At 43.5% G+C, this 10336-nt stretch overlaps 1 pseudogene; it reads left to right on the top strand.

Moving 5' to 3' along the window:
• Positions 1–8428: 8428 nt before the first annotated feature.
• Positions 8429–9255, top strand: LOC122423385 (annotated as a pseudogene).
• The last annotated feature ends 1081 nt before the right edge of the window (positions 9256–10336 follow it).

Raw genomic sequence — 10336 nt, 5'->3', positions numbered from 1 at the left:
ATAAGTCTTCTGGGCGGGTGTAAGGGGTGGTAGGTTTTTGGACAGGGGGTGATAAGTTCCAGATAGATGCAGCTGGCCTGGAGCATCAGGATGGAACTAAAGTTATGCTTTGTTTTCTCCGAAGTTAGATGATTCAGCAAGGGGCCTTTGAGACTGTTGTTCTCTTTTCTAGGCCCAAAAGACTCCTTCAGAAATGGCAACCCACTCCAGTATTCTTGCCTGGAGAATTCCATGGACGGGCCATGGGCTACAGTCCATGGGGTTGCAGAGTCGGACACGACTGAGTGACTAACAAACACATTGTCAAGTACCCAGTCTTATGGTTGTGCTTAAGCATTCCCCAGGTGGTGCTAGCGGTAAAGAATCTCCCTGCCGGTGCAGGAGATGTGAGAGTCGCGGGTTTGATCCCTGGGTCAGGAAGATCTCCTGGAGTAGAAAATGGCAACCTGTGCCAGTATTAATATTTTTGACTGGGAAATTTCATGAAGAGAGGAGCCTGGAGGGCTACAGGCCACGGGGTCCAAAAGAGTCAGACATGACTGAGCACAAGAATTACGGGAATCAGAAAATGAGGCCTCTGCTTAGGTGGCTGAGCATCAAGAAGGAAAGGAGAATGTATCTGAGGATGCAACCAACAGGCACATTGGCTTTGAAGAAGGAATTCATAGGGCCTGGACTCCATCTGAGGCCTGTCCGTGCTGATCGTGCTCGGCAGCCTCTCCAATGGACTCTGAACTCTCTGCTTAGTGCCTGTGGGAACCACAATGGAAGGATAAGACCCCCTCCGGACAGGGGAACCTTGAAGATCATATCCAGGTTACTCATCGCCTAAGAGAAAACATACTATAATCGCCCCTGCCTCCAGACAATATCTATCAGAATGTAACCACAGGCTTATCGGTTATTAACTGGTTGGAATGTAACCACGGGCTTATTGATTATTAACTGTTTGAACACATAACACACGAATGATGGGGTTATTGTGATTGTATTTACCCTTCCTTTGTAAGTCTCAAGGAATTTGGGGTGGTGGGTTTGGACACGTACACATGGGGTATAAAAGATTTTCACAAATGCTGGTTGGGGTCCTTGGCTAAGAGGAGACTCTGCCTTGGGCCTGCCGGTGTAATAAACTGCACTCCACTATCTGCATTGTCCTTCTGAGTGAGTTTGTTTCGCGGAAAGAGTGGCTATAACAGCTTTGACTCCTTCCTAATGGGGTATCATCCCATCTTAATGAGAAATCATCAGAGAAGCCCACACTGAGGCACAGTCTACAAAATAATTAACAAGCACCCTTAAAAGTATGAAGTCATAAAGACAAGGAAGAACAGGGGAACTGTTACAAATTGGAAGAAACTAAAGAGATAGGACAAAACTACATATAATGTGCAGTCTCACATTAGATCCTGTTGTAGAGAGACAATGGAAAATCTGGTGAAATTTGAATAAGTTCTGTATTCAGTAAATAGTATTGTACTAATACTATCAAGCACCATGTTATGTACCATAATTTCTTACTATTGATGAATATTTTGTGAGTATAAAAGATATTAACATTAGGAGAAGCTGGGTAAAGGGCATATGAGAACTCTACTACTTTCACAGTTTTTTTTTATAAGTCTAAAGTTATCTTTTTAAAAGCCCATTAAAACACACATGCAGATATATATATATCTGAATCATATATATATGTCTGAATATATATATCTGAATCACTCTGCTATATAGCAGAAATTAACACAACATTGTATTACACTTCAATAAAGTTTTTTTTTTAAAAAGAAAGGAAAAGCCTATTATGAAGGCTTTTAAGAATAAAACTTTCTGGGAAGTCTGTAGTTTGACTTTTTTTTTACTGCTCTTAACTGAGCTCAGTTTCTTACATCAGTGAGCCTGCAAGTTTACCTTGTTTGCTTGCTTGAGTAACTTTTGAAAAACTTTCCTAACTTACTTAGCCTCTTGGGCCAGGCAATAATCTGAACTTCCAGGAGACTTGGTTTTGTTGACAATCCAAAGGAGAGAGTCCAGTTTCACAGCTCAGAACTTTCCAGAAGCCTTAGGCTTAATGAGTACATCAACCACCCTCTGGAGGTTTGCAAGATTCTAAACATAATTTCACCTGTTGCTCCTGGACTAATTGGAAGCAGGTGCTGAAGGAGAAGCTATTAACTTCTCAAGGACTGTAATTTCAGGCTGAGAGTGAAAGAGGGGAGAGGTGACAGCAAGGACTCGAACTTTTCATCCTAACAAAACCCCCCTTAGGAGGTGCAGCTTTGACATCTGGGCTCAGTTTGGTCTCAGGAGACTTGTTGCTCAGCACAATCACAAAGTTGCTAAAGTTTGTTACAGTGATACTTGCTCCTGGTCATTGTTCTATTTCTCCATATCTTATGCTTCATCCAATACCCTCAACCGTGCCCATACTTGGCCAGCCCACCCTCTAGCTCCTCTATTGATCACCACAGTGAAATGTCAGAGAAAGAAAAAGTAAGTACACTTCACATATATGTGGAATCTAAAACATAAAAACAAATGAATAAATAGAACAGAAACAGATGCACACATACAGGGAACAAATAGTAGCTATGAGTGTGGATAGGGAGGGATTAAGAGGTACAAACTACTATGGGTAAAATAAATAAGATACATTGTGGGCGTGTGTGCTAAGTTGCTTCAGCCATGTCTGACTCTTTGTGACCCTATGGACTGTAGCCCACCAGGCTCCTCTGTCCATAAAATTCTCTAGGCAAGAATACTGGAGTGAGTTGCCATGCCCTTCTCCAGGGGAGCTTCCCAACCCAGGGATCGAACCCACATCTCCTTTGTCTCCTACATTGCAGGTGAATTCTTTACCCACTGAGCCACCAAGAAAGCCCTGTACATACAGCATAGGGGCATAGCAAATTTTTATAATAACTTCAAATGGGGTAAAATCTGTAGTCTATAAAAATATTGAATCTCCACATTGTACACCTGAAATATATAGTATTGTAAATCAACTATACTTCATTCCCCCCACCCCCCCCAAAACCAATCTGACAGTTGGGTGGAGCATGAAGTGTGGATGAGTTGAGAGATCATGGTAAAAAATGAGGCTGGATTGCTAAACAGGGACTTAGGAAAATAGGGCTTTATAAATAGTATTAAAAGAGTAACTTAAAAAAAATATTTATATGGCTGTGCAGGGTCTTAGTTGGGGCATGAAGGAATCTTTAGTTGGGGCATGTGGGATCCAGTTCCTTCACTGGGATCAGACCCAGGCCCCCTGCGCTGGGTGTGCAGTGGAGTCTTAGCTACCGGAGCACCACGGAAGTCCCAACAGTTTAATTTTTTTTTTTCAAATGAGGAACCAAAGCATGGAAGTGGGAAAACAAGGTTTGCCACAGGAAACCTGTGGCCACAGTGTAGAGAATTCAAGGAGCTCAATATAAAGTTATTATTATTGACACCTAATTAGATATAATATTGTCATAGTGAAATGGAGCAGGACAGTATGGTCCTTGCTCCCCCCAAGCGAGGACCTTTAGTTCTTTCTCAAGGGCTGTAGATAATATTCTGAGCCATATCCTGTGAGCTGTCTTAGAGATACTAAAACACCAGGTGGAGAAGTTAACCACATGATGACCCGACTGTACCCAGAACATGAGCTGCCACAGTTCTGAGAATTGGCTCCAAAGAAATGGGAACAAATGGACCCTGGAACTTGGAAGATGACTGTCAGAACTGATTGGGCTGTTTCTGCATGTAGCCCCCTCCTTCTGTCTATAAAAGCTCTTGCCCCACTGGTTGCCAGTGGTCAGATGGGGGAGTAGGCCTTTGGACAGATGTCCACCACCCTTCCCCACCCCAGTTGCCAGCATTTGAAATAAAGCAAACTTTCCTTTCCACTAACCTGGCGTGTTTATTGACTTTTGAGCAGCGAGCATTTGGACCGCACACACTCTTTTGGTACCAATAGGAGTGGGAGGGATGATGGAGAGAACTAGACAGATATTAGACCTGAGCAGAATTTATGTACACACAGCAATTCATACCACGATAGGTATTCAATTTCTACAGAGAAGATATGATTTAGATATTTCTGAAACAGGCCACAAGGATCATTTCATTTGTGTCTTGTATTGCTGTCACAAATTATAGATGTTGATGCTGAAATTGAGCCTCTGTGCACTGACACAGACTTGAATCTCAGAGATAGAGTTTTGGGTGAAGTAGAAATAGGTTTATTGTTAAGTCAAAGGGGGCCACTGTGGGCTAATGCCCTTAAAACTGTGTGCCCCACTAGGGGTTTTAAAGTACTGTTTCAAGCAGCAGGTTGTGATCAGCTCATAGATGTTCTTCTGAATGGTTGGTGGTGAGATCACTGGAAATCAGCATCATCAGGCTTCTGGTTCCAACCGATCTAGGGTGGTGTCATGATGGTGGTGGTGGTGCTCAGGTGTGTCCAACTCTTTGGGACCCTATGGATTATATCTCACCAGGTTCCTCTGTCTGTGAAGTTTTCCAGGCAAGAATACTGGAGTGTGTTGCCATTTCTTACTCCACGGGATCTTCTCAACACAGGGATTGAATGCAAGTGTCTTGCATCTCCTGCATTGGCAGGCAGATTCTTTTACCCCTGGGCCATCTGGGAAGCATGTGCTTATGGGCAGCATACAGTTTTCTCCTTCCTGGAGGGAGTTTTAGCATCTGCACAACAACTCAAAAGACATGACTCAGAAAGCTGTCTATAATTCTAGAGGAAGAACTAAAGATCCTTGACTTCATTGAATGGCTAAATTATTATTTTTGTCTTGCTTGACTGATTCCCTTTCTGCATATTCTCACCTCTCTGATTAAATTTATTCTTTGACTAAAGTTTGGTAGCTCAGCTGGTAAAGAATCTGCCTGCAATGCAGGTTCACTTCGGTATTAAGGAAACTTTAGAAGATCTTATTTTAAGAATGCAGTGAAGAAACCCCGGGTCGATTCCTGGCTCAGGAAGACCCCCTGGGGAATGAATAGGCTACCCACTCCAGTATTCTTGGGCTTCTCTGGTGGCTCAGATGGTAAAGAATCCACCTGCAATGCCAGAGACCTGGGTTCAATTCCTGGGCTGGGAAGATCCCCTGGAGAAGGGCATGGCAACCCACTCCAGTACTCTTGCCTGGAGAATCCCTTGGACAGAAGATTCTGACAAGCTATGGTCCATGGGGTCACAAACAGGTGGACACGACTGAGTGGCTAAGCACAGCAGTTTTTCTACATATAGAAGGCAGGTAGAGGACATGGGTGGGGGTCTGTTCTGGGAAGGCCTCATAGGGTCCTGCTCAGTGACAACATCTGGGATCATCTAAAACAAGGGTCCCCAACCTCCAGGATCTAATGCCTGATGATCTGAGGTGGAGCTGATATAATAATAATAGAAATAAAGTGCACAGTAAGTGTAATGCACTTGAATCATCCCCAAATCATCTCCTTCCTTCTCATACATGGAAAAATTGTTGTCTGCAAAATCGGCCCCTGGTGCCAAAAAGGTTGGGACCAGTGTTCTAAAGCATAAGCCATAGTTAGCATGAGAGGAGGAGCTTAAGATGAGGAGCACACCAGTCACTGGAGTTAACCCTGCCAATTCACTTTGTTGACTCTGGATAGGGTTCCAAACACCTACATCTGTTAAAAGGAATTTTCAGGCTGCCACTCAGAGTGAAAGTGAAAGTCACTCAGTTGTGTCCGACTCTTTGCGACCCTATGACCTGTAGTCCGTCAGGATCCTCTGTCCACGGAATTCTCCAGGCAAGAATACTGGAGTGGGAAGCTGTTCACTTCTCCAGGGGATCTTCCCAACCCAGGGATCAAACTCAGGTCTCCCATATTGTAGGCAGATTCTTTACCATCTGGGCCACCAGGGAAGCCCCAAACTAGTGGTAATATTTGCCAATGCTAATGCTTCTTTAAAACATCTGCATTGAGGTTCACTTCAGTATTAAGGAAACTTTAGAAGATCTTATTTTCAGAATGCTGTGAGGAGTAGCAGCTACTATACTAATACACTAAAGAAACTACACTATTTGATTATTTGTAATTTTCCACAGTGTCCCTTCCTGTATCATTCGCCTTATGTAAATTCTCTTAATGTTAATCTTAAGTTGCATGTGTACTTAGTCACTCAGTCATGTCTGACTCAGTCCATGGAATATTCCAGGCAATAATACTGAGGTGGGTGGCCATTTTCTACTCCAGAGGATCTTCCCAACCCAGGGATTGAACCCGAGTGTCTTGCATCTCCTGCATTGGCAGGCAGATTCTTTACTATTAGGCCACCTGGGAGGTCCCAAATTACCAGTCAATTAAATGGAAAATAATAGCCTTTAAAATTTCATTATGATGGGACATCAAAACTGGTAGAGTGAAATGCCCTCAGATGCCTTACTAAGAAAAATTTTGAAACTTTTAAATTTTTTCTTTAGGAAATAGTGATTACCCACATGAGAAGAAAGCAGGCTCATTATATTTCCAAGTTTTATTTTTCTAAGATGCAAATTATTTATGTTTCCATATTCTGGGAATGTGAAATAAGGATAAAAATGTATCGCTTCAATATAAGACCACCCTAGGCCTCTTTGGCATGCATTTCATAACCAGTGACGATTGTCAGGGCTATGGTCGAGATTTTAGACAGACACTGATTTCCTTACACAGAGTTACATATGCATTGATAGTGTACAGGAAGAACATAATACAGAAAGTCATGATAACCACTGAGACTGTTGCCACAAGTATGACAGACATTATCTTTTCCTGTAGCCACATAGCCACTCATGTATAAGGCCCATGACACATGTGGGTACTGCACCAGATGGATTTTTTAATCAGTGATAGGTGATAGTGAATAAGAATGACCAAGATCACCTGTACAGAAAACTGTGCAGAAAAATAGACAAGATACATTGCCAACAGGGGCTTTTCCCTGGATAAGTCAAATATTTTATCTTCTTTTGTCTTAAAGTAGTCTGCTTTGTGGTCGGTGTTTGTGGAGTTCTCTTCTGAAGATTATTTCTTACACATTTTGGTTTGCTTATGCACAGTCTGCAAGACAAAAAACTCAATCACAAAAAAGAGGGAGGAAAAGGCAAAACCAGCCAAACACCAAACCCTAGGAGAGGTCTAGTGAAGTGATTCTCATAACACTCTGCTACACAGGTTTTAGAGATATTCCTGTGGCGCTGGAAGTCTTTGACCAGATCAAGCCAGGTCATTTATACTACAAACACGACCGACATATAAACAAAGATAATACTGAACCATAGTGGTCGCCCTGCATTAGCCATCTTGGACTCTAGGGGAGACAAAAGCAAAGCAACATCATGAGGAAAGGATAGACCGTATTTTATGCCCTTTCTACAGTCTCTTGCTTGCTTGCTAAGTCGCTTCAGTCACGTCCGACTCTGCAACCACATGGACTGTAGCCCGCCAGACTCCTCTGTCCATGGGGATTCTCCAGGCAAGAATACTGGAGTGGGTAGCTCTTCCCTTCTCCAAGGGATCTTCCCTACCCAGGGTTCGAACTGGGGTTTCCTGCATTACCCGTGAATTCTTTACTGTCTGAGTCACCAGGGAAGTCTGTCCAAAAGAAATACACTCATTTAATAATCTTTGCTATTCTTCCATTTACTGACCCCTTCTAATTTTTCCTCTATTAGTCTCTCTTCCTCACCCATTTCATTCCCCAAACTCTCCCCACAGTTTATTTATTAATCCTTCTGCATAGCTATCTATTCTATTTGCTCTCATCACACAGTCTCAAGCGCCATTTACTTCTTTGGGCTTCCCTGGTGCTCAGATGGTAAAGACTCCGCCTGGAATGTGGGAGACCTAGGTTCGATCCCTGGGTAGGGAGGATGCCCTGGAGAAGGGACTGCTACCCACTCCAGTGTTCTGGCCTGGAGAATCCCATGGACTGTATATGGAGTCGCAAAGAGTCGGACACAACTGAGCGACTTTCACTTTCATAATCTATATGCCAACCTGTGTCAGTCATCCTACTCCAGCCAGCGGTATGGGTCCAGCTGCCATAGAACTCCCACGGGAGTCTGGATATAAGTGCTTAGAGTTCAGTCTTCATCACCTCTCTGAGATGAGTTCACTGAACTGACGAGTGTCGTTTTAGGCCCTTCCTGAAGCCCACTTTTCCAAAGCCCATCACCCATTTCAAAATCCATTTCTGGGAGACGTCAGGCTTCCGCGGCCGGAGCGGTGGCCCAGCGCGGCGCCCGCAGCACATTTGGTTTGAGCGCTCACTGCAGGGAGCAGGTTTCCTCGGCCGGCCGTCGCGCCTTCTGCCGCAGTCGCCGGCCTGCGTCGCTCGAGCCCGGATGCGCCTGCGAGTTCTTCTCCGCTTTCATCGCCGCGGCTGCCGCTCCCCTCACAGTGGGCCGCACACACCATGACGAAGAAAGACAAGAAGTCCTTCAACCGGACCCTGGCCTAGTGGAAGCTCTTCATCTACAGCCGGACCACCGGAGAGTTCCTGGGGCGCACCGTCAAGAACTGGGGTTTGATCTTGTTCTTCTACCTTGTCTTTTATGGGTTCCTGGCTGCACTCTTTTCATTCACAGTGTGGGCCGTGCTTCAGGCTCTGAACGATGAGGTTCCAAAATATCGTCAGATTCCTAGTCCAGGACTTACGGTTTTTCCAAAACCAGTGTCGGGGTTGCATTTTTCATTCAGCCTGTCTGATTCAAAATCCTATCAAGGGTACATTGATGATCTTAAGAAATTTCTAAAGCCATATGGCTTAGAAGAACAGAAGAATCTCACAGTTTGTACCAGTGGAAACTTCTTTGAGCAGAAGTGTCCAGAATACACAGCAAGTTTCCTCTTGCCTTACACACAGTGGTGTGGATGATCCCACATTTGGCTACCAAGCAGGAAACCCTTGTATTCTTGTGAAAGTGAGCAGAATAATTGGATTAAAGTGTCATGGAGAACCAAAGATAGACTGCATTGCAAAGAGTGAAAGCACAGCAGTTCTATCAACTTATCCTCCCAATGAAAAGATAGATTTAAAATATTTTCCGTATTGGGGAAAAAAACTGCATGGGAGCAACCTGCAGCCAACTAGTTGCTGTCCAGCTGAGCTTTGGTAGTGATGGTGACGTAAAAGAAGTAATGGGTGAGTGCAAGATTGATGGATCACCCAGCCTAAAAACCCAGAATGACCATGACAAGTTTTCAGGATGAGTTACATTCAAGATCACAGTGCATGCATAGCAGGAGTTAGGATGTCTCCATAGAGTAAATGTTGTGTTGTCTGTCTTTATTTTGTATCAACCGGACCTACCATTCCAGAATTATGAGACCGCCTTGGAGAAGGGTGGAGTGGTACATCACTGGGATACCATAGTGTGCTTCTAGATAATAGTGGTCCATGTCCTTCAAAGTAACTACCTGTTGCCTCTGCTGCCTTTTGAACCATGAACAGTCACCAGATAGGGACTATGAACACCTGATTATGAACTTGTAGGTTGGGGATCTTGTCCAGTTTTTATGTGGTTTAATTGCCAAGTGTCTAAAGCTTCATGTGGTGCGCTATGTAAATATTTCATAGATTTAACACTGGTTAACTGTCATATTTTGATGCCAGCAAAGTTTTAAGGGATAAAATGCTACTGACTAACATCAAATGACTTTATAGCTGCAAGAAATTCAGTGTGTGGAAAAATTCTGTATGTGAGGAGGAAAAAAGAAAATAAAAGTGGATTTGAAAGGTTAAAAAAATCCATTTCTGATTAATCAGTCAAGATGGGTGGATCAGTTCTCTCCTTCTGGGAGACTAGCTGAAGTTTCTTACTTGTATCATATTCAAATTTGAAGTATTCATTGATACACAGATATTTTCAGTGTTGACACCGTTTTGGGTATAGAGAAATGAATGAGGCAGTTCTTGCCTTTAATTACAAATCTGATGGTGTGAAGAGTACTTTTTTCTGCCAGTAAATGTATTGTGATCTTGTGTTTTCTGTAATTCACTTTCCTTCCTATGAATTACAAAGCCATTGTCAGAACAACTCGTTATTACAATACTCTGATGGTCAACATTTCCTCTAGCCTTAACGACCCAGATGGCTGAGACTTTGGGGGGGCCTGCATCACAATTCAACTTCTTCTTTTATTCCATCCTGTTCTCCCACACCCCTGCCCCTCTGTTTCCTTTCAAAAGTATTGCATGCATGTATGCTCTGTCACTTCAGTCATGTCAGATTTTGTGTGACACTGGACTGTAGCCCACCAGGCTCCTCTGTCCATGAGATTCTTTAGACAAGAATACTGGAGTGGGTTGCCATGCCCTCCT

This window comes from Cervus canadensis, chromosome 21, assembly GCF_019320065.1.
Source record: "Cervus canadensis isolate Bull #8, Minnesota chromosome 21, ASM1932006v1, whole genome shotgun sequence".
Classification (NCBI taxonomy): Eukaryota; Metazoa; Chordata; class Mammalia; order Artiodactyla; family Cervidae; genus Cervus; species Cervus canadensis.
The sequence above is the reverse complement of the archived record's forward strand: the minus strand, read 5'-3'. Positions and strand labels throughout refer to the sequence as shown.